The following is a 24,210-nucleotide window of genomic DNA, read 5'->3' on the forward strand; positions in this document are numbered from 1 at the left end:
ACAAAAACCCTGAATTTAAATGAAATAACTGAAATATAGATTTGTTTTGGAAACATAAGTATGAGCCCATAATGTATTTTCTCTTTCTGTCTAATCATTCCTGATTCTATTCAAAGAATAGGCCTAGAAACATGGACTAAAGCCTTTACTATGAGTACTTGTAACATCAGATATAATCTATAACTAGAAGGAAACAGGGATCTTTGAGAGGTGAAAGACATGAGCCAAAGACAGGATACTTGAACATCAATAAAAATAATAACTTCAGTGTTTGAAGTGTATCAAATATGTCAGAATTCATTAATTTTTCCTCTTTGTAAAATGCTAGGGAAGATGGAAAATGGTGATGTTTTCAGTCTTGTGAAAAGCTGAAGGCTAAAGAAAACTAGACTGGAATTGAGGACTCTTAAGGCAGCAAGAATTTGAGAGCTTACCATCTTATTATTCTGAAAAGTAGTAAACAACAAAGATACTCTTTTTTTTTTTAACCCAGTTCCTGCATGAACAGCATCTCATGAAAACCAAATAATTGATGAAGGGAAGTTTAAGTTTCTTTAAAGAGATGTTTCAACTAAAAGTGAAGGATAAATGATTCTGAATATCATTATTTTTCCAACATCTAGTAGAATAATGAATCTAGGCAATGTTTATCAGTCCATCAATATATAAAAAGGAAGATATGTAGATGTTATGTGCCACCTTGTGGAAATGCATGACTCTACTAATGAAATACTCTTGTTTAAATGGACCCTGAGAAATATCAAGATGCTAGTTGATTCCCAGATGGCCAATAAACAGATGAAAAATTTCTCAATCTTAAGAGCCATGGATACATTTTAAATAATTCCTAATGAGATAGCGGTAGAGACACTCAAGGCTGGGTCAAAGTAAAAAGTCCGATAATCTAGTAATATCTTCTTTAGGCAAGAATGAGAATTAATAAGAATTCTCAATAAACTAGTATTGTGAATAAAAATTGTATAACTACTTTGAAAAATATCTGGAGATAGCTGTTAAAGTTGAAGATGCAGATAGTCTATGACCTAGCACTTTTGCTCCTGGGATTACATCCAACATATGGAAATGTTGGGAACAAAAGATATACTGATTTATTTTCTTAGCGGAAATATTTATAATAGCCAAATCTTGGAAACAACAAAAGGTCTGTCAATATTAGACTAATAGAGAAATAGGTAAATTACAATTTTTTTAGTGGTATACTATTTAGAAAAGAGACTAAATTAAAACTGCACATCAAAATGCATAAATCACATAAGCCTGGTTTTGGGTGAAATAAATCAGATGCCAAACAATATATATTGTGCAATGCCATGAAGATACATTTAAAATTAAAATACAGGGAGTGCACATCCACAGCATTAGAAGTCAGGAAGGTGGTTACCTTTGGGGAGGAGAAGAGCTGTCACTAAGATGCTCTGAGGCATCTTCTAGGGATGAGAGAATGTCTTTCTTGATCAGAATAGATCTGCTCATAGATGTGTTTAATTTGTAAAAAGTAACCAATCTATTCTCTTCTGTCTTGTATGTTTTCCTGAATTAATTTTATACTATAATAACAAAATTTATTTCGAAAAGTACTTCAAATCAGCCCAAGTCTTAATGGAATCCTTAGAGTTTTCAAGACAGTTTCTCGGGGATGTAGAGTCAAATATAAAATAAGTAATAAGGCTTTGATTCAGTGTTTATTTCTTATTTTGACTCTGATTCAAATAAGAATTGTTTCATTGAAAGTTAAGAAATTTTCAATTTTGTATGCGTGATACAATGATAATTGTCCTATGGTATACATTGATAAATGATTTCTTATGCTTTAGACATTTACTTATATTGACATACAAATGAATAATCTGATATCATGCATGGAGCTTGCTTCAAAAAAATCCACTGTGTATGGGTAGTACAGATGAGGGGAAAGCTATGTTTATAGGTGAAGCAAGCTTGGCTATGAGCTGATAATTGTTGAATCTGTGGGATCATAATAGTAATAATGGCATGTTTTAAAATATAATTGAGTACAGCTATAATTTTAATTAAAAGCTTTTTTAAAAACTTGTAAAATGTTAAGACATAATTGAAAATATTAAATAAAATTCATAAAAATAGCCTTTAAAATCTGAATATAGTAGCCATAAATAATATAATTTCTTTATTTAAAATAGACCAGTTGGGACCCCTGAGTGACTCAGCGGTTGAGTATCTGCCTTTGGCTCAGGTCATGATCCCGGAGTCCCAGGATCGAGTCCCGCATCAGGCTCCCTGCATGGAGCCTGCTTCTCCCTCTGCCTCTGACTTTGCCTCTCTCCCTGTGTCTCTCATGAATAAATAAATAAATAAAATCTTAAAAAAATAAAAATAAAATAGACCACTTTAAGCTATTGACTTTTTTTCGAATGTACCTGTATTTTTTCCAGAAGACAGAGACTTCCAAATAATTTATTTTTAGATGTTATGCACTATTTCTAACTTTAGATGTTCAAAAATATTGAAGATTTTAGAACACTAACAACATCCTGTAGCTTTAGGACACATTAGTTACTTGAAGCAGGCTTTTTAGTTTATGTTAACTCCTAATACATATGTACCTCCCTGCATGTCCTTATATATTAGCTAAGAAATACCAGCATTCTAATGAGTAAAACCTTTATGAGGCTTTTAATTTAATGTTACTGAAAGCTCAGTAGTTCCACTGGTCATGCATTGAAGTAAAATAGAAAGATATCACTAACCTTTCAATGACAGCTTCATGGAAGGGTGTGAAGACAGCTGTAGGTTATTTTCCTACATAAAAGAGCCTCCTCATTTAATATGAATTCATAAAGGAATATCAGCAAAATTTCAATGAAATATTTAGTGTCAAACTTTTTAGAGTAACATATTTTACCAGTGTTTTATAACTTTTCATTGTATTTTGCCACCAAAGTTCTTGAAGCTCTCTTCAACTTTTTGTAAAGTAACCTACAGTCATTTATGTTAAGATTAACACACTTATAATCATTCTATTAAATTATTTTACAAGTGAAGCAAAGCTATAAAACGTGCTCCAAAAGACAGAAGATTGTCAGAAGACAGTAATGTGACATTTAACAACCACATTTTCTAGTCATCAACTTCTTATTTGATAGACTCTGTAGCATAGTTTTAAATTTCCCATCAGTTCAAATACCACTTAAAAGTTGGAGGGGAAAAAAAATACACAGTTCCAAAGAAGTGTTTTCTCTTTTTCACTGTGAATAATTCTCTGAAAGATATAAGTCAATAGTAGCACCATTTTAAGTTAAATTTGGATATGTATATGAATTATCCAAGCATTTGTTTTCTAGTCAATTAACTTGAGATCCAATATACTTTCTTTTGTTATTTTTTTTCTGGAAAATTACTTGGTTTTGTCTTATCTAAAGTTAGAGTAAACATATATGTTGATTATATGGATAGATCCTCTTGATAATGAAGTAAAATTGCCTATTTTATTATAAACATTCAAACAGTAGTTATGCTATATTGCTATTACAGTGAGACTCAAATACATGATAATTTTAAAACCATGTAAATTCAATTATCTTATATTTATGTTTGAAAGAGATCAGAAAAGTTAGCAGTACATCCCTGCTTGTTGTTATTTGTAAACCCAGTACACTAGGATTTTTCTGCTGATCCCAACAGGAATAAAGGAGTTGAAGATCATACAGAGAGATGCCAAAAGTATTAAGTACCAGGCGTGAAATTTGTTGACGTTAAATTTGTTATTAATGGTTACATTCCACTCATAAAGACACAGTCATATATGACTGCAAGGGAGGCTAAGAAACGTAGCCCGGCTGGGTAGCACTGTGGGCAGCTATATATCTCTTAGTGTGATAAAGAGTACAGAGTTTTGTTTTTGTTTTGTTTTTTGAGAGCTCCATTAAATTTAATAACTAGAAACAAAGGTTCAGTCTGTATGGTTAAGTGAAATGGTGAAGTAGGAGAAAGTAGAAAAAGAAACAGTCACCTATGGTTGCCTGATAGACTGGGGAGATCTGGGGCCCTGAGGACTTGACCTGGCCCATCTAAAGAAAATTGCAGGTGGCTCTTGGTCTCCTCAGAAGAAAGAATTCACGGAAGACGAGACAGAGAGGATGAGTGGTACAAGCAGAAAAGTTTATTTAAGCCAAAGTACACTCTTAGAGGAAGAGCAGGCAGGCTGGAGGGAGAAACAGCCCCAAATTTCTTGTGTCTACAAGTTTTTATTTTTTGAGTGATTAGGGGAGGAGTATTCATTAGGGCATGCCCTTTCTAGGAATCCAGGTGCCACCCCTTTCCTTTTATTATTTGGATTAATGGGAACAGTTATGATGACTTTAGGGGTAGACATCTTGCCAAACCGTAATGTAAATGATATTATAATGATGGAAAGATCAGGGGAGGACACAGAATGACATTGGTTGTTAGCCCTTGGCCCCAGAGATTTCCCAACTGCACCAGTTTGCCTCACTCCCCTTTGATACCTAATAGATGTCTTTCTCTTCCATCCATGATCATTACTGTCTACTTTAACACTATGAGAATATCTTTTTACATACATAGGAGTTTTAGTTTAGTTCCTGGCACTAATAAATGAATGGTGTTGAGTAAGTCACTTTTTTGGATCCTACTTCTTGTATATCTAAAATAAGTTGTTTGAGTTACCCATTACTTCTCAAACTTTAGTAACCAAAAGGACAAAAAAAGGTGTGTGTGTGTGTGTGTGTGTGTGTATGTGAATGAATCTGGGAACCTGGAAATTTTAATGGACTTAGTTAAGTGGGTAGGAGAATCTGAGAATGCGTATTTTACAATCTCCCTAAATGCTTCCAATGCATGTAAACTGTGAGTGATACTTGGAAAAACTGTAAATTTAATGTTCTCGAAAATCCCATTGCTCCAAATTTTGAATGCAAATATCAATGAAACTGAAAAATGTGATATATGAAACCCATAAAAGATGGACTTTGGAAATCATGAAGAATGTAAAGAACAAGCATATTGGAGTTAGGCAAATACTATGCCAATACCTGAAAATGGGAGAAAGATGGTTTCCAGAAGCAACTAATGACTATAAAGGATAAATTGTTAAATTTGTCCATAGTAAAATTATAAACTTCCCCTTATTAAAAAACAGCAAAAATAAGGCATAGATATCCAGCATATATAACACACATATAATCAGAAAGGACTAATGTTCTAGATTGATAGATCATTAGATAGATAGGTGACCAAAATTTTAAAAAGGAAAAAGATGTATATTCAAATTGAAAAATGAATAAAAAATTACATACCGCCTCCTTGAAAGGAAATATTTTACAAGCAGTAGTTATTAAATAATTTCTCATTACTGGAAGCCACTTTGCCTGGCACTAGCATGCTAGTGTCCTTTCACTCTATGATTTCCGAATGGCCAATTAATCTATGAAAAGGACTCAACACTATAAAAAAATTAATGAAATACAGTATACATATCACATATCCACCAGATTGGCAAAGATTTAAAGTCTGACAACACCTAATGTTGACAAAGATAGAAACCAATACAATGCTTTACACAAAACTGTTAGTCTAATATTTGATAAAGTTTGAGATTATCTAGGAAAGGTGGAGTTTTGCATTACATATGACTTAGTGATACACCCTACAGAAATACTTGCACATTTACACAGAATGGCAAGTACAAATGCTTATAATGATAATGTACTAAATAGTTAAAAATTGGTAGCTTTGCAAAATTTTATAAAATACCCTATATCTTCCAAAAACCTTAAATACATCAGCTGTCCTTATAATTTTGGCTGGCACAGTACTAAAAAATAAAAGAATAATTGAGAGTTAAAAAATTAATTTTCTATTATGACTTGAATGATTTGAAATCATGAAAACATTGATTAAAAAGAAGAAAAGTGAAATATAAAATACCACATTTAGATGAAAAATCTATTACATAGTCCTACCATGGTCTTCTGTGTACATACCTAATATGAAAAAAATCCTAAATTTTGGCGGACTACAAGTGTAATGTATGCCAATAATTACTATAATTTCAAATAAGACCTGACTAATAAAATTTCAAACTAATAAAATTTTCAGACAAGGAAAAATTTCCAGATCAGGGAAGATAATAGTCCTGGTTTTCTCTCCGTTGATAAATTCATAGTTGGAATAAGAGCTTCAGTTAAAAGAACATAATTAATGTTGGATTGACCTGGAGATTGAGGACTCTGGAAATATCTGAAAGTAAAGAGAATTTAGCTAAGGTTAGATACTCCAATGTCTTCAGATGCTAGAGAAGTAAATCTATGTTCTTTAGATAGACCAGATAAGTGAGATAAATACATGAAATGACTAAACTTAAATGTTCTTGGGCACCTGGGTGGCTCAGTGGTTGAGCGTCTGCCTTTGGCTCAGGTCTTGATTCTGGGATCCTGGAATGGAGTCCTGTATCCAGCTCCCCACAGGGAGCCTGCTTCTCCCTCTGCCTGTGTCTCTGCCTCTTTCTCTGTGTCTCTCATGAGTAAATAAATAAATAAAACCTTAATGTTTTATCTCAAGAAAGAATTTTCTTTTTCTAAGAGAGATTGACAGTAAGAATATGCCACCTAAAAAAGCAGAGTGTTTTTTTCACCGCTAGAAATGTTCAAATAAGGATGAGGTGATTAACTCTGATGCAGGTTTCAGCACTAGTCAAAGGTTTGATTGAATTTTACATGAATTGTCTTTGCCTATGAAGCTATATCATTTGATCTTCCAAGAAACAAAGCTTTATTTTATTTTTTTTAATTTATTTTTTATTGGTGTTCAATTTACTAACATACAGAATAACCCCCAGTGCCTGTCACCCATTCACTCCCACCCCCCGCCCTCCTCCCCTTCTACCACCCCTAGTTCGTTTCCCAGAGTTAGCAGTCTTTACGTTCTGTCTCCCTTTCTGATATTTCCCACACATTTCTTCTCCCTTCCCTTATATTCCCTTTCACTATTATTTATATTTCCCAAATGAATGAGAACATATAATGTTTGTCCTTCTCCGACTGACTTACTTCACTCAGCATAATACCCTCCAGTTCCATCCACGTTGAAGCAAATGGTGGGTATTTGTCATTTCTAATAGCTGAGTAATATTCCATTGTATACATAAACCACATCTTCTTTATCCATTCATCTTTCGTTGGACACCGAGGCTCCTTCCACAGTTTGGCTATCGTGGACATTGCTGCTATAAACATCGGGGTGCAGGTGTCCTGGCGTTTCATTGCATTTGTATCTTTGGGGTAAATCCCCAACAGTGCAATTGCTGGGTCGTAGGGCAGGTCTATTTTTAACTGTTTGAGGAACCTCCACACAGTTTTCCAGAGTGGCTGCACCAGTTCACATTCCCACCAACAGTGTAAGAGGGTTCCCTTTTCTCCGCATCCTCTCCAACATTTGTTGTTTCCTGCCTGAAACAAAGCTTTATAAAACTCACCTTTTTAGGTATAATATTAACTTTTATAAAAAGTATATGATTATTATATTCAAAAGGAATGGCATTTTTAAAAAGAAAAATAATTTTATTTCCAAATATTAATTAGCATTATAGTTCCCATAGTAGACAGATGAACAATTGATGTTGTTAAGCTCTTAAATTGGTTCCAAGCTTCCAGATAAAATGTCTACACATGGGGCAGCCCCATTGGCCCAGGGGTTTAGCGCCACCTTCAGCCCAGAGTGTGATCCTGGAGACCCGGATAGAGTCCCATGTCCGGCTCCCTGCAAGGAGCCTGCTTCTCCCTCTGTCTGTGTCTCTGCCTCTCTATGTGTCTGTCATGAATAAATAAATAAAATCTTAGAAAAATCTCTACACATGTATATTCATTTCTTGTCTACACTATGGATATAAGAACATAATTTATTCTGCATGTGTTTAAGTGGAAAGTACAAAAGTATTCATCTAAATTTTGATTTTTAGAACTCAGATGCTATTTTGCCAGTGGTTAAGCCAGTTGCTAATGCTTTATCTCAAGTGACTCAAATTGTACGCTAGTGATAATTGTGCCTAAGTGCTCTTAATTTGATTTAAGTGTAATCTTTAGATGCTTTCCTTGTATACCAAATATAATTTTAGTTTAATGTTATTGAATTGAAATTTAGGATCATGGCCCTAAGGATGTTGTTGTGGTCATTTCATTTCTATATTTTGAAGTACTGATTTTAATTTATGTATAAAGTTGGTTGTTGTTTTTTTTCCGTAATGGAGATGTGGACTTTATGTCATTCATAAATAGAAACAATTGTGTGAGAGAAAAATAGCACAGTACATAATCACATAGACTTTTTTGACCCTCAACTCACGTTTCCTATTTAATCTAAAAAGTCATAATATTTTTTAATATAAAATAATTCAGTGGGCAGGTACAAGTTGCCAGGCATGCATCTAAGAAGTTTACATTCATTACTTCAGCTAAACCTTCAAAAAAAAAACATGAAAAGAATATATACATTTTTGTATTTTAGGACTTTATTTCATCAAGCTTTGTTTGGATTACAGATCCAGGTTTGTTTGTTTATTTATTCTGGTGATGAAAGCCAATGTCAAGTTTCAAATTTCTGGTTGAGTTGGACAATATTATATAATGTGAGGACACCATAAAAGCTTCTCAATTAATGGCCTATATGGAAGGGTGGATGTAGTAGGATATAAAGAGTGCATTTACCATTGTTGAAGTGCTCAAGCCTGATGCATGCTATGGGGCTATACTCCCTTGGAGGGCCACATGATTGTGGAAGAAACACTTAGGCACATTGCAGCTTTATAAAGGGGGGAGTCTCTTGTTGTTACTGTAGTGTCTTGGATATTCTAGGTACACATATGTAAACATGCTATAAAGAGATTGCCCTTCATTATAGGGCAGTTTCATACCCTAAAGAGAAGGTGAATAAATTCAGGACTGCAGAGGTGAGTAGAGGGCAAGAAAGCAGGAAAATTTAGAGATTTAAGGGCCTGAATAATGTCCAAGAATGCAACTGCAAGTAAATTAATTTACACATTTGTCAAAATAAGAGTGAAAGGTCAGCCTACAGTCCCAGTTTTTCTGTAAAACAGAAAGTTGGATGAATTCTAAGAAAACATTCTAACTTAAGGAAGTTTCCTTTCAGAGTTGTTTTTAGTAAATCCTGAGGCCTATTAAGTAGAGATTTACAGTTACTCTCTGAAGGGGAATTTGTACTGCCACACATTAACAGCAGGTGGAGAGTAAAACATGGTCAGAGTCTTAACTTCTTGCCTTTATGGTATTGAAACTCTGTTAAAGCCATTTTAAATTTGCTTCATTTAATCCTCCTGTTAATTTAAAAGAACATAAAACCCAATAGTTTTATTGTCATACTTTATTTTGCCCTCTGGGGACCTCCATTTTAATTCAGCTCATGATAGTTTTAGGCAGGCAAACCTGGCCTCGTCCTGCTGCACCTCAATGATCCTACCAATCAATGTGTCACTAGCTAACATAGTGATACCTTACCTTACGTTACATGTGCTCTCTTTTCTTTAAATGCATAATGAATGCCCTAAAAAAAAAATGCCTTTTCAAGATGAATTACAAAATGCAGTTTGTCAGAGTTTTTCTCTTTTAGGCATATTGTGAATGATCTATGCCTGCTACTAGTGGGAAGGGTTGGATTTTGGGAGAGGATTGGTAGAGGAAAGGACAAGTCATACAGTTCTTAATTGATTCTCCATGTTCCAAGCAGGAGGTAGCTATAGGAGATTCACAGTTAACTTCCAAAGAGACTTTTCTTGCTAATAAATGAGTGGCTTCTACGGAATCCTGGCCATTTGTAAGCAGTATCCTGAGTGCTTTTAGTCATCCCCTAAGGATGTGATACTCTTTGGAATTCATTCTTTATTGAAGGATTCTGATCACTGAGAATCAATCTGATACAATTGGTTATTTCCTTTTCTAAAAATGTTCCTTAAAAGTTAAATTGTAAAAGTACTTGTACTCATACAATAAAGGTACTATTATTCCATTTTACAAAATAGGAAATTAGCATGGGAATTTTCGGCTCTCAGAGATTTTCCTAGCAACATGCAATCTAGCCTACCAATAAACTCAAGACTACACTATTACCTGCTCCAACAGTGACCTTACAGAGGAGGCTACCCCTGAGTCAAACTGTTTGTAGCTGCCTTTTACTCATAGGATGTAATTTCTAATCTTCTGAAATTCTGTCTGCAATACTTTTCACAGACAGCATTATACCTAATGATAAAATATAATGAAATGTTTTAATATAGTTTACCACAGATAAAGCTCCTTAATTATGCTGATTCATTTCTGTGCTTGGATCATCCTACAATTTACACATAGATAAATGGACTCATCTGCAGAAGTAATCAGGTCATAAACGTATTTAAACAAAAACATAATTAATTCCAAATGAATAACAGTTAATACATGGTAACACTGTTTTTTTTTTTCTTTTACATTGTTTGTCTTTTTAAAATATTTAAAACATTTCACCCTTATTAGCTTATTTTGAATTTTTCATTTCTAGGTAACATGCTACGGATCTTTAAAGAAATGTACTTTTTTGGGACATCTGGGTGACTCAGTCAGTTGAGCATCAGACTCTTGATTTTAGCTCAGGTCATAATCTCAGGATCTTGAGATCCAGCCCTGCCACAGGCTCAGTACTCAGCTGAGAGTCTGCTTGAGATTCTCTCCCTCTGTCCCTCCACCTGTTTTGTACATACATACTTTCTCTTTCTCAAAAATAAATAAATAAACCTTTAAAGAAATGTACTGCTGGGGCAGCCTGGGTGGCTCAGTGGTTTAGCACCTGCCTTCAGCCCAGGGTGTGATCCTGGGGACCTGGGATCAAGTCCCGTGTCGGGCTCCCTGCATGGAGCCTGCTTCTCCCTCTGCCTGTGTCTCTGCCTCTCTCTCTCTCTCTCTCTCTCTCTCTCTCTCTCTGTTTCTCATGAATAAATAAATAAAATCTTAAAAAAAAAGAAGTGTACTTCTGGAAATTTAAAGTTAGGGGCTATATTCAACATATAGAATATAATCAGTACTCAAAATGAATGTATGTCCAGTAATAGGCTATGATATGGCTAAATGTGCAATAAGTGAAAGCTTAAATCTGAAAGATTACATGCAACATTATACACATTTTATAAATTAAAAGAACAATTATATACTTTTTAGGAGATAAATTGATATAAAAACAGGTTAAGACATTAGGTTCAGGGTGTTGGTTGCTTCAAGGGCAAAAAGATGAGGGTACAAGATGGGGTTAGACTACACAAAGAGATTTTTGTTACCTTAGAGTCTGTTTTTATTGGGTTACTGTGTTCTTATATTACGATCCATACAAATTGATTATATATAAATTTATACTTATGTAAAATAAATAAAAAGTTTTATATAGACCAAGGACTATTGTGCATGAGGTGAAAAATATGATTAACTTAATTATTTGTACCTGACAGCCTAACAGAAAATAAACATATAAATATAGATATGTGATTAATTTCTAGCTCAGCCACTTGCTAGCTGGGTCTTCATGGTGAGTTACTTAATACTTCTGTTGCTAATTTATTTCATAAATATTTGTGTTGAGTAATAATAGTTATGTCTCCAGGTGAGGATAAAATGATGCAATTATCCTACTTCCTGGTTAGAGTGTAAAGGTTATTTTCCTTTTAAAGAATTTAACTCACTCAAGTCTGAACTAAAATTATGTAAGAAATATATGTGCCTAAATTTCAGAAGTGTTAGAAATTCTCCCATATTATTTTTATCTACTGTATTTCTATGCATTGTTTGTATAGTGGATTTTCTGCATAAATACATATTATAAAGGTAGAATATAAAAGTAATTTATCACATAAAATAATACATGAAAAATTCTAATTCACTATTAGTCTGAGACTGTACAAAGAAGTTAAAAGAAATCACTTGCATTCTTTTTTTGGGGAAACTTAGTCCTCTTAAATATCTTTTTTGCTATCCTCATAACTAATTAGCTCAATTACAGAATTCCAGATATGCCTAGTTTTCCTGGGAAGATTTCCATATTCTAGAAATATCATTTTTATTTAATATTTTTTGAAGATTTCTAAAGGGAAGCCATTGACCTTGGTACTTGAATTTCCTTGTAACAAAGATTCAACATAGTCCCTGACCTTAGGGGTGTACTATATAGCTTTGGAGAGGAAATTTATATGTCAAATATATAATATCTAATATCCAAGTATAATAGAACTTATTGATCATCTGGTTCAAGCCTTTTTCTACTCTGTTTTACAGAGTATCACATGTAATGCTTTAAAATCTATTAAATAGTTACATTATTTTCATTCTCATGCTATAAATAATGTAGCTAAGGCTATAAACTCTCTAGGAGTTTAAATCATTTGCCAAGGTCAAAAATTTTGACAGCAGCTGGGATTTGAACCCAGCTGCTAACTCCAATCCTTTGATCTTGACCACTGTGCTGTTTATTTATTTCTGTTTTTCCAGTGCCTCACAGTGTAATGTGATACATGAAAGTAATAAATGAGTACTTCTGATAGAGCTCTAAAATTCCACTGGATGGAGGTGACACTCCTATTGACCATTTAAGATATGACTGTACTGAGAAGGTTGGATTTGAAGCAAAAGTAGGATATGAATATACCTTGCCAGAGTAGTAATAATGTGATACAATTACTCATAAGAAAGTAGTGAAGAGTAACCAGCTACCCATTCGTTTACATTTTTATTTATTCATTTAAAAAAGCATTAGTGGATACTTATCATATACAAAGCACTATATGGTGCTAAAGCTACAAAAAAATTAATATAAAACCAGTGGTCCAAATAAGTTAATATGTAGTAGAAAAAGCTGTATGAAGCATAAATTATACACCTTACAATTGGCAGAAGTTATCCAACCTCTAACAGACATGATGGCTCATAAAATAAAGATTGGATGTGAGAAAAACATTATCAGTAAGACATTACCAATATTTCACCAGGACTTACTTTTCTTCTCCTTCCTGGGTACAGGAATGACAATTTTTCCAGTACCCTTGTAGTTAGATGGGGTCAGAAGATTAATTGTATCTTATAGGATTATAATCAGAAGTGATGCATAAGAATCTACACCAAAGCATAGCACGGTAGGTGTAAGCTCTCAATGTTCCTTCTCTCCCTGCTATGGTTATAGACACTCACATTGAGATTGTAGAGCCCATTACACCAAAGGAGGCTTGAGAACAGTCGGAGAGCAGCCAACCAAGTGGGTTACCCAAACACATCATGATTGTTGCATGAGGATAAATTTACTGTATTAAATCACTGGATTTGTCTTTGATGGTTGTTTTAGACTGCAGCATAGTTTATTAAACCAGATTAACATAAATTATTACCTTTGTCTTGAAAAATTATTCCGGAGTAGAAGTAGAGTGTTGTGAAAAGACCGTAGGACTGAGCACAAGAAGTTAAGTTTCCTAGTCTTCACTTCGCAGTAATGATTCACATGTCTGTGGATACATCTTTTTGACTCAAGTACTCATCTCTAAAATTAGAAAATTTTATTAAATATTTAAGGTCTTTCAGTTATAAGAGTTCATGACTATATAAGATATAATCTTTGAAAATTATACAATGGTAGCTCTATGAGAAATGCTTTTGAGAGAATGGACATGACCTTTTCTCTTCAAGATAGTAAAGGACATAAAAGAGAATGGTCTGACTTTGATAGCTATGTGCTTTGACAAAGAGAGATAGGTTAAAGTCTTCTTGTGTGTTCCTACTCCTTAGCTCAAATGCAATATTAATGTTTGGTTGAAGTATAAATATTTTTTCTTAAACCTGTCGAGACTGTTTTCCCCTTAAGATAAATTAAATATACTAAATTACTTGCTATTTGAGGTATTTAGTAATAGTTTACATTCACTTACTAAATGTATGCATAATAGCTTATCATGATCTTCCAGTCAAGCCTTCTTACAACATTCTTTATAATTCACTTCATAATTTATTAAGATGAATAGCTACATTCATTAAATTTTCTTACATTATGAATAGAATTTTATGGATGATACTATATAATGAGTCACCAAAATATTTTACATATTTTAATTCACAGAGTTCTGTTCAATAACAACTATTATCTATTTCATAAGTGTGATGAATACAGTTACTGTCAATTAAAATATTTATCCTTAAATGAATTAGCCAAGCTCATTTCCCTCCTAGGAAAAGAAAAGACGTTTTTACTAGTTAAGGAAAAGACACAATAGTCTGTCTTCTCTTTCCTTTGCTTCAAAAGATATGAGGGTAATGACCACAGAGGCATAGACTTGGTTGACATGAAGGACTAAAGAAAGTGGACACAGAGAAAGGAAAGTGTTCCAAACTAGGATCATTCCAGCTGCTGGCAACAATCAGTGCAAAGCCCTCATCCCCATTTACTTTCCTTCTGCATGAAATGTCTCCAGATCACATCTGTAAAGAAATAAATACACTGCAAAGCTTATTAGAAGCTTTCTTTATTGTTTGATGTAACAGAAAGTATTGTTAGCCATTTCCATATGTAGCCTTGAAGCAATTTAGCTCCTTTTCAAAGACACCAAGGTTAGCCAGGAATTTTGCTGTCAAATCTATAAATGAGTCCCCTGATGTTTGTAATATTTTTCAAAGGCTTATAATAGGAAAGGAAATATTTTGTTTATTACTTAGAAATGTCAGCAAATATTATTTCCAAATCACATTTTAAAAAATTTTACCTTTGACTATAAATGGCAAATAGTAAGAGCAACATTGCTATGTTCTCAGTATGAAATTGTTAAAGTTCATAAAAAAGAAATGCTACAGGTGATGAGAAATTCTCCATCTCTGTCTCTCTTCATTGAAACAGGCATCTGTCTTCATTCCTGTGAAGCTGAGTCATTGCACATAGTGATGGTGGTGGTGGTGATAGTGGTGGTGGTGGTGTGTGTGTGTGTGTGTGTGTGTGTGTGTGTTGGAATTGGACTTACACAAATGTAGCTAAATTATTTTTCTATGTTGCTTTCAGACAAGGAAAGGAACTGATACTCCACTCATTTTACATTTCCAGAGGTATAAGCCTTAGAAAAGACAGCAGCCATAACATTTGTCACCGTCCATTCTCACAAAACTGAGTGGCAAACCCTTCATAAAACTAGCTTAATAACAACAGATTAATACATGTCATATCAGTCTAACCAATAAATGTAGGTTTAGGTTGCAAACAAATTTAAGCCAAAGTGCCTTTGCTCCTCTTTTGATTTAGAAAGCTTGCTTAAGAGAAGCCCCATAAGTAGTATTTGAATAACTGAATGCTGTTGCTCTAAATGATATGAATTTGTCAGTACAATAGATTGAGAGACTTACTTAAAACAATACATTTTAAAAATAAATAAAGGCCTAAAGTGAAAGCCAAAGGTTTGAATGTATTCAGCAAGTTTAAGGATTATTGTTAAGCATCTACATGACTAGCTATTTTTGTAGACCTTACCATAGTTGCTAGGGAAGTTGTAAGGAAAGCTAATGAAGTCACGACAGTTGATGCTTTATGAGATGTTATGTTTATGTTATGAGATGTTAGCTGTTTTATTTTGTTAACATTTTCCTAGTTTTATTTTGTTAACATTTTCCTAGTAATATTTAGGTTCAGTTTCTGTATTTGAGGTATATGAAAATAATAAATATTATATCATCATGATGGATTTAAAAATGTTAAAATAGGGATTCTTGGGTGGCTCAGCGGTTGAGTTTCAGCCTTCAGCCCAAGGTGTGATCTGGAGTCCCGGGATCAAGTCCCATGTCGGGCCTCTGCATGGAGCCTGTTTCTCCCTCTGCCTGTGTCTCTGCCTCTCTCTCTCTCTCTCTCTCTCTCTGTGTGTCTCTCATGAATAAACAAATTAAATGTTTAAAAAATTGTTAAAATATTATTGTTACCCCATCTTATTAAAATTTAATTTAGATTTAGAAAGACCAAATCTAAACAACAAAATTATTAATGCCTTTATTGTTACTGTTTATCAAGCTGGCAACATTTTCATTATAACCAAATTGTGTGTTTTGAATTGCTATATACCTTCAAGAAAATTGACAGAGATGTTGGTTCCTAAATATTTTATAAATGATTTATTCATATTCTAATTTCCTTATCTGCAAACTGGTGGTCACTTATATATTTGATTGAGATGAACATCTGTTGCAAGCAGAGAATTAATGAGGATTGAGGAAAAAGTATGTAGGTGATGATTCAGTATCTTGGGGTTCGTATAAATTCGAGGTAAAATTGGGCAGTGTACTACATGCATGAAATAAAGGAAGGTCAAAGTCTTCACATTATTGTAGTCTCCAGGCCAGATAAGTTAAATTGTCTTTTTCATTTAACACAAATTAGCATATTTTAAAGAGAAAAACATGTTGCTTTGCCTTATTTTCTTGCCTTTCCTTATTAAATGTATTAAATTTTTAATCAAGATTGGCCAAAAGGTATTGCCACAGGGATTGATTGCTTGTCCCCACAGCATGGTGGTAGGAATGATGTGTTTGGTCCCTCTAGCTGAAAGGATACCTCAAGTTATACCTGACACTGAAGGACACAAAGAGAAGGCTCCCGAAGCTCAAGAGAGGGTGGTGCACCAAGTACTTGAAAGTACTGCTCAGAAAAGATTGCCAGCAGGTAGTAAAAGGTAGAAAAGCAAGGGATTTTAAAAGTTTGTTTTGAAAATATTTTTTTAATCTTTTATTTTTCCCCTATAGCACTTAGTACAGATCTCCTGTACTAGAGAACATTAATTGATAAAATTTGGTCTACAGTTTGAAGCAGCTATTGAGCCAGTGCTATAGCTCATTTCTATAGTCCTATTGAAATAAGTTGCAAATTTAGAGAAAGAGTAGGCGATACATTTGTTCAGAATACTGTTACATAATTTGACCTTTAATATGACTTCATTTTCAGAAATATGCCAATTTGAGGAATTAAAGTTATGTATGTTATGGATTTTCCCCTTTTTTAAGCAAAAGTCATTCTAGTTTAGACCAAGGATTAATTATATTTCTCAATATATATATCTCAATCTCTCTCTCTCTCTATATACACACACACACACACACACACATATATATATATATATACACATATTATATACATATTTGGATGGATGGCCAAGAACTTTCTATTGATATAGATATATGAGATATATATGAGATATATATTTCTATGATATAATATATGATATATTTATGTATATTTATCAATATGTGTATATATATATATTTATTTGATGATGGCCAAGAACTTTCCACATGATTAAAGAACCCTCCTAAAAGACATCTATCACTGCTTTATCCAAAAGACATGCATGTTTAGCTGGGTCCTTGGCTTAGGGTCTTACTAGACTGATTGAAGTATCTGTAGCTGGAGCTAAGTTTCTTATATGCTGCTCAGAGTCTTCTCTCAAGATCACTGATTTTTGGGAGAATATATCTTCTTTCCCAGCCTTTAATTAAAGCTTTACTCTTTTCTGATAATTAAGCCTACCCTTACCAGCATGCAAATCAGCAGATCTGAGTTCCTCTCTGTTGTATAAATAGAACACATGCTCTAATATTTCATTCAGTCTGTTTCACAACATCCTTACTCCAAAACTTTACTTACACTTGCCTAGAAGATGGAGTCAAGAAACAAAAATGTCCAGATCTTTATTTTCTTTGTTTTTCCTCTTAAATTGTACATTCTGTGATTCTTTCATTACTCCATAGACTCTTTGATTACTGTTTTTTTTTTTTTTTTTTTTGTTTTTTTTTTACCTATTCAACACTCTTCTATTTTATTTTATTATAATAGTAAGCAAATCAGAAAATGTGTTATTTGCCACGGTTAATCTGCAAAGCAATGGTAGTTTAAATGAGATAAAAATTTATTTATTTTTTCCTCCTACAGAGAAGCGAAGTCTAGAGATTGGTTATTCCACACTGAGATGTGGCTCTCTACACCTTAAGGACCCAGACTTCTTTTACTTTTTTCCTTTGTTATTCCTAGACCTCACTTGGTTATCTGCAAGTCATAAAAATAAACATAGATTCCAAGAGAGTTCCTATACAACTGCATAGCAAGTCCTCCACACTCCTTTGAGAATGAACACTGCATGAATGAATGAACAGAAAGATAAAAAAAGTAATAGTTTTCTTGAAGTATTTAACTAAAATTAGCATTAGATGTCATTGGAACTGGCAGGTATCTGATTTGAAAAATAAATTAGCCTTAATATATTAATAAATATATTTAAAGTATGAAACTATTGATTTGCAGACTAAAAAAGAAAATACTAGTCTTTTTTGTTCAATTTGTAGTTCTCATTCTAAGATAATGATTATTCTCTGAATTTGCATTCTCTTTCAAGACTCTGATGAATATATCAGTATCAGATAAAGATATTCTCATTAAAAGTAGATGAGAGGATATAAATTATTCATGCCATATTTTAGCTATTGTCTTTTGTGGCCCTAATTTATACTTAAACACCATTATTTATGATACCAATGATATATATGTAAGTAAAATAGTTAAAGCTAGTGTACATTGATTTCTAAATTGTTCTTGTATTTTTTAGTTTGGATTTTACATTAGTATCTTTTTTTTAAAAGATTTATTTATTTATTTATTCATGATAGATCTAGAGAAAGAAAGAGAGAGGCAGAGACACAGAAGGAGGGAGAAGGAGGCTCCATGCCGGGAGCCCGACGTGGGATCGATCCTGGGACTCCAGGACCGCGCCCTGGGCCAAAGGCCGACGCCAAACCGCTGAGCCACCCAGGGATCCCCTACATTAGCATCTTATGTTTTATAAACCAAAGACTAATCATCTTGATTATTGAATGGTTTTAGTTTAATATAATCATTTTAAGAAAATTAAGAAAAAATACTGTCAGCTCAGATATCTTTTATATCAATTTAAATTATGTATATCTGTACAGTTCATAATGATCTTTTGATTTTTTCAAGATAATATATTAAACCTCCTACAGTTTCCTTTTTTTTTTCTTTTTTTTTAAACTCCTACAGTTTCATCTGGAATTGCATAATAGTAACAAAATGAAAAAAAAATCAGGCCTGAATATTTTGCATTTCAAGCTATAATACATTTTGGAAAATATCTGTACAAAAGGTTTTAAAAATCCTAAATTTTTTCTAGAAATCATGTAACTTCTGTAAGGTACCAATAAACATGGCAGTAGAGATTTGTTTGTTACTCCCATGTAACACTGTTCATTCAGTGTTTTGCTGCACCATGTATACCTTGATAATCTATGCCTGGAATGTTTATATTTATACCTCTTCCTTTCTCATCTGAGAATCAAAAATAAAACAATTGGGGAAAAACAACAAGAGAGAAAAAGACAAGAGACATACTGTTTGATGAAATAATTATTTTTTCCATGAAAAGGTAGGAGTATACATAATATGCCTATTTTCTAGATCCTTTATATAAAAACTTTCCTAGCCTTATAAAGAATTTGCATGATTTGAAACATTTCTTTATTCCAACTGAAGAACTCAACTCATTAAAAATGAGACTTTCCTTTACTTTACTAATAAATGTATTTTCTTTTATTACTCCTCCCCAGTATACCTATAAGGGTACACAAGAACTCAGCAATTACAAGTATAATGCATCACTAGTCTATGGGTACAATTTGAGAGAAATTTTGATAAGTTGAAATGTGAAAAAAGATACTAAAACTAAATTCATTGTGTATGTTAAATTTTTAAAAAGATAGATTCTTCTAAATTTTCAAAATTATCTGATACGAAAAGATAGAGATAACTTTTGTTTTAGAACATACTCAGGCATGTTTCATAAAATAAAACATTGTCTCAAATTTACAGAAAACTAAAATAAATTGTAAGAAACTAAGTCTCAAGAAGATATCAATTTTTAAATAGAAAATTTTTGGATACAGGCAAGCATGTTAAAGTGCTAAAAAGTAATTGAAATTACCATAGCTACATACTAAGAATGACATGAGAAACTTGTGTTTATGTCAAATAAAGCCCTCATGGGGCTTATTTTCTGCAATCTGCTTCGTATTCTTTGGCTGCCAAAATTTTATTTCAACAGCCAATTGGTTCTAATTGAAAGATGTCCTTAGCATTCCATTCTAGTCTATGGGTTAATTTAGTTTGTGATAAATCTATACAGAGCTGTTCTATTCATGATCCTTTATATTCAGAACTTTGATTTCTGATTTGACTTAGAATCTGAAATGGGAAAGGCTTCCACACAAATTCAGCTGTAGGAACAGCTCAGTCAAGTACTAGCACTTGCGCTTGTCATCAAAATGCCAGTTATTTGAACCAATACACAGCAAGCAGAGACAGGAAAAATATTCATATGAGAAGCAAGTCTGATGAATGTCAATTTACAAAATACGTCAATAAAATATCTGTAATAGACCTTTATACAAAATCCTCAATAGATTAATATATTCTATAGTTCACACAAACATGAATTTTTAAGCATTCAGAGATCCCTTTGACAACAAAACTAATCAAGCCTTTTGAAGGTTTATATTCTCTTCTTTGATTTTAAAACTCTTTCTTGCCATTTTCATTTTCAGCATGTACTCTTTTATAAGATTACCTTTCTGAATGTTTCTTAGAATATTCACTTCCTCTTTTTCATTTCCATCTCTTGCCATGTACCACATTTCTGCACACCTTTCTTCCTGTATTTGCTTATATGCACCACAGTGCAAAGCACACAAAAGTTTAACAAATAATTATAAAGAAAATGAATGTCCTTTTAGCACTATAAAATTTTGGTCAGAAGCTATTTTTTGTTGTTGTTGCAAGACACCTCTAATACCTTTAATAACTTTTATTTTCCAGCCAAACATATTCTCATCTCTCTGTCTCATAGAGATTTCATAATCAATGAAAATTTCAGATTGGTTTAGTAATAAAGAATATTTTTGTAGTTCCATCCCCACTGAAGAATTCATTGGAACTCTGTCATCCATTTGAAGCCCCACTATCCCTCATCCCCAGATATTTCAGGGATTTACCAGGAACTGTCTAACCGGTATTGTGAGCAGTTTCTCTTAATTACCATTGACTCAGCAGTTTCCTTTTCTGCCTAGCTGTGGGTGTTTGGTAGTCACAGGAGGTACCTCACACTAGTGACTGACCAAACAAAGGCAACATCATCTCCCTTTGCCTTCCAAGCCATTGGTATTGTCTGTCACTTTTGGTATCAATTTATGCCAGATTTCAGCTAAAACCCCTTAAATCAAAAGGCACTCACTGAAACTGCCATTACTACCAAAGTGTACTAGCTGAAACTGCAGGCATCAGGTGTGCCAAATTATCATAGTTTGTGGCCGCTGCTTTTAGGACCAATGTGGACATTAACACCACTAGCTGTCTCTAGCTTTTATTGATTCAAAGTAAATTGTAGTGTGCTCTACCAGGCAACACTTCATCCTGTTTGATGAAGAAAGAGCAATCCTTAAATTTCACCTATGTTTTATAGTCTTGTAGCAATTAGGATTCATATTTGGAATTACTGAGGGAGGACTAACTGGATGATTAAGCAGAAAAGGAACTTAAAAGGATATGGAGGCAACTCAGAGATTTTTTTGAGAGGCTTGGAGAAGAAGGCTCAAGATACGATTCCAAAAAAAATTCCAAAGCAGCATTAAAACTTGATCTTTGAAAAAATACTGCATCTGGTGCTTAATAGAACTAGATGCTAGAGGTTTCCATTGCTTCCACTTATATAAAAGCAGCCAAACTTTGCAGCTACTAGGGCTACAGAGAGAGAACAAGAGATAGATATTTCCATCTCCATCCCATGTCAGCATGTTAGTCTGATGTTATGTGTCTGATTAACTGAACTGAGGTCATGTGCCTCTGCCTTAGGTGCAAAGGAAGCTGAATTCACAGCGTTTCTTTTAGCTTCTAGGTGTGAAAGTGTTTATTGTTCCCACCAAGACTCACCGACATGGACTTTCCCAAACCTAAACAGCATTCCATAGCTATATGGTCAAAGAAATAATAAATAATATATACAAATATACATGAAACATCTTCTCTTTTCATCTCCCTGTGTTTCAGTGCTTCATAAGACCATATGTGAAAAGAGGTATTTCTACCAAGACTTGAGCAAGGCGACTGTTCATAGGAGGAGAGGATAATCTGAGTTATAGGTTCAATATTCTGCTCAAAATTACTCATTCCAGAATGGTAAGTCATTCTTTTTAGACCCAGCCCAGTGCCCCATACTTTAATTATAGTGAGTTCTTTCTCCATGTACTATAGATTTTTTAATCCAGTTTTCTGGTATATTCCTGGCTCACTAGGAATATATATATATATATATATATATATATATATATATATATATGGCTAATAGGACGAGTGAACCTGAGTTCATGTGTGCTCTGATATGATATCATAGTTTGATGATTAATTATTCTTCATCCTTGAAATGTGCATTACTTTGGTTGCATGGTAATTTATTGATTTATAATTTTGTGGAGCTTTTTTCATTATTTATATTCTGTCACTCCTTCCAGGAAGGAGAAGAACACATGTATGTGGTGTGTGTGTGTGTGTGTTTGTGTGTGTATGTGTGTGTGTGTAGAAAACTGTCACAGACAATTTTAATTTTACCTTATCTTAAGCAGGTACTGAAATGCAAGAAATCTCAACTGTTCTCACTCCCAACCCCTCCCCCCATGAAGTATCTTTGAAGATATAGAGATAATACTCACAAATTTAGTTATTAACAACCAACTCATCAGTTATATTCTATGAAATTTAGGAGTTGCTGTGGTGAAACAACTTGACATTCCAGAGTACTTATCTTCTTAATACTGAAAATGAGAAAGCATGAGATGGGAATCTGCAACTTAGGATAAATAAAAGTATAGTCACTACATTTAATCTTACTGAGCACCTTTCCCCAACCAGACTCTTCAGTTAACAAGGATCTTCACTTAGCTCACTTAGTTGCAAACATCCCTTGTCTATCTTAGTCTTACGCTACAAAGAACAATTTTTTAAACACGATTTTAAAAGAGTTCATGATACCATGTCCTCTTTTTCTTTGACATTTCTTGCATATCCCAAATTTTAATCAAAGTGCATTTTTTTTCTCTCAAAATGGGACCTATTTCAACAACTGCTAAGCTTTTGCTTATCATCACAGGTTAGGGGTAGAATAGCAAGATCAAGTGTATAGTAAAATAAAAATAGGGAAGACTTAAATCTAAAATAGTCCCTCTTACATGTGAGAAGATGCTTATTGAAGGAGTTAGAATCCCAAAGTAAAATTATAGAAAACACAAGCATGAAGAAATTTTTCAGAGTGTCACTTAAGAATGCAGGTCAGCAGAACTTCTCTACATTCTTCTAAGAACTAGCTTACTGCTCCTGAGGAGTGCATTTATACTTACTGATCCATCCATTAGGAAGTCCCAGTACAATGAAGTGTGTCCTATGAGAGGTTAGAAATCTTATGCCTTAAGGCATAAGAGGGATCCCTGGATGGCTCAGAGGTTTAGCACCTGCCTTCAGCCCAGGGCGTGATCCTGGGGTCCAGGTATCAAGTCCCACATCAGGTTTCCTGCATGGAGCCTGCTTCTCCCTCTGCCTGTGTCTCTGCCTCTATGTGTGTGTCTCTCATGAATAAATAAATAAACTCTTAAAAAAATAATTCCAGCTTCTGTATGTACATCTCCTTCAAGGAACATCCAGATGAATAGTCAACTTTTTTCTTCAGATGCCTAGATTATCCGGGATATCTACAGGTCTGAATTTCATGGAGTACTTAAAGCAAGTATATGAATGGAAGTTCATAAGCCATAAGCCTAAATATTTAAAAGTCATAAACCAAACTAATAAAATGTCAATATATTTTATCTCCTACTTTGAAAAAAATGTAATTCCATAAAGATCTATAAATCCAAATTATAATTTGAAACTCTTGGACTGTGGGCACTTCCACAGCAGACATTAGGGACAGCCTATATTTCTGATTTTTCCCACTCCTGACTCTATCCTGCTCTCACTATAGATGTGTCTGTCCACTCAGGCAAGTCCCTGTTTCATCAGGGAATGCTGGATTCCCAGATACCTGGAGCATGAAAGTGGAGACTTCCAAATTTG

The 24,210-nt window shown here is 33.7% G+C and overlaps 1 long non-coding RNA gene across 3 annotated transcripts in view; it reads right to left on the reverse strand.

Annotated features, from left to right (window-relative positions):
- The window catches only part of LOC102154965, a 198,120-nt gene that overhangs the window by 81,836 nt on the left and 92,074 nt on the right, over nucleotides 1-24,210 (reverse strand). For 2 of the 3 annotated variants that reach the window (XR_005356779.1, XR_005356781.1), the window contains 3 exons: nucleotides 22,815-22,916; nucleotides 13,424-13,572; nucleotides 6,090-6,258 (listed from right to left, as the gene is read on the reverse strand). This is a non-coding gene — a long non-coding RNA (uncharacterized LOC102154965). Of the gene's footprint in view, nucleotides 1-6,089; nucleotides 6,259-13,423; nucleotides 13,573-22,814; nucleotides 22,917-24,210 lie in introns of those variants that run through there. The other variant, XR_005356780.1, reaches the window with a different exon arrangement.

Source organism: Canis lupus, chromosome 3, assembly GCF_011100685.1.
Source record: "Canis lupus familiaris isolate Mischka breed German Shepherd chromosome 3, alternate assembly UU_Cfam_GSD_1.0, whole genome shotgun sequence".
Classification (NCBI taxonomy): Eukaryota; Metazoa; Chordata; class Mammalia; order Carnivora; family Canidae; genus Canis; species Canis lupus.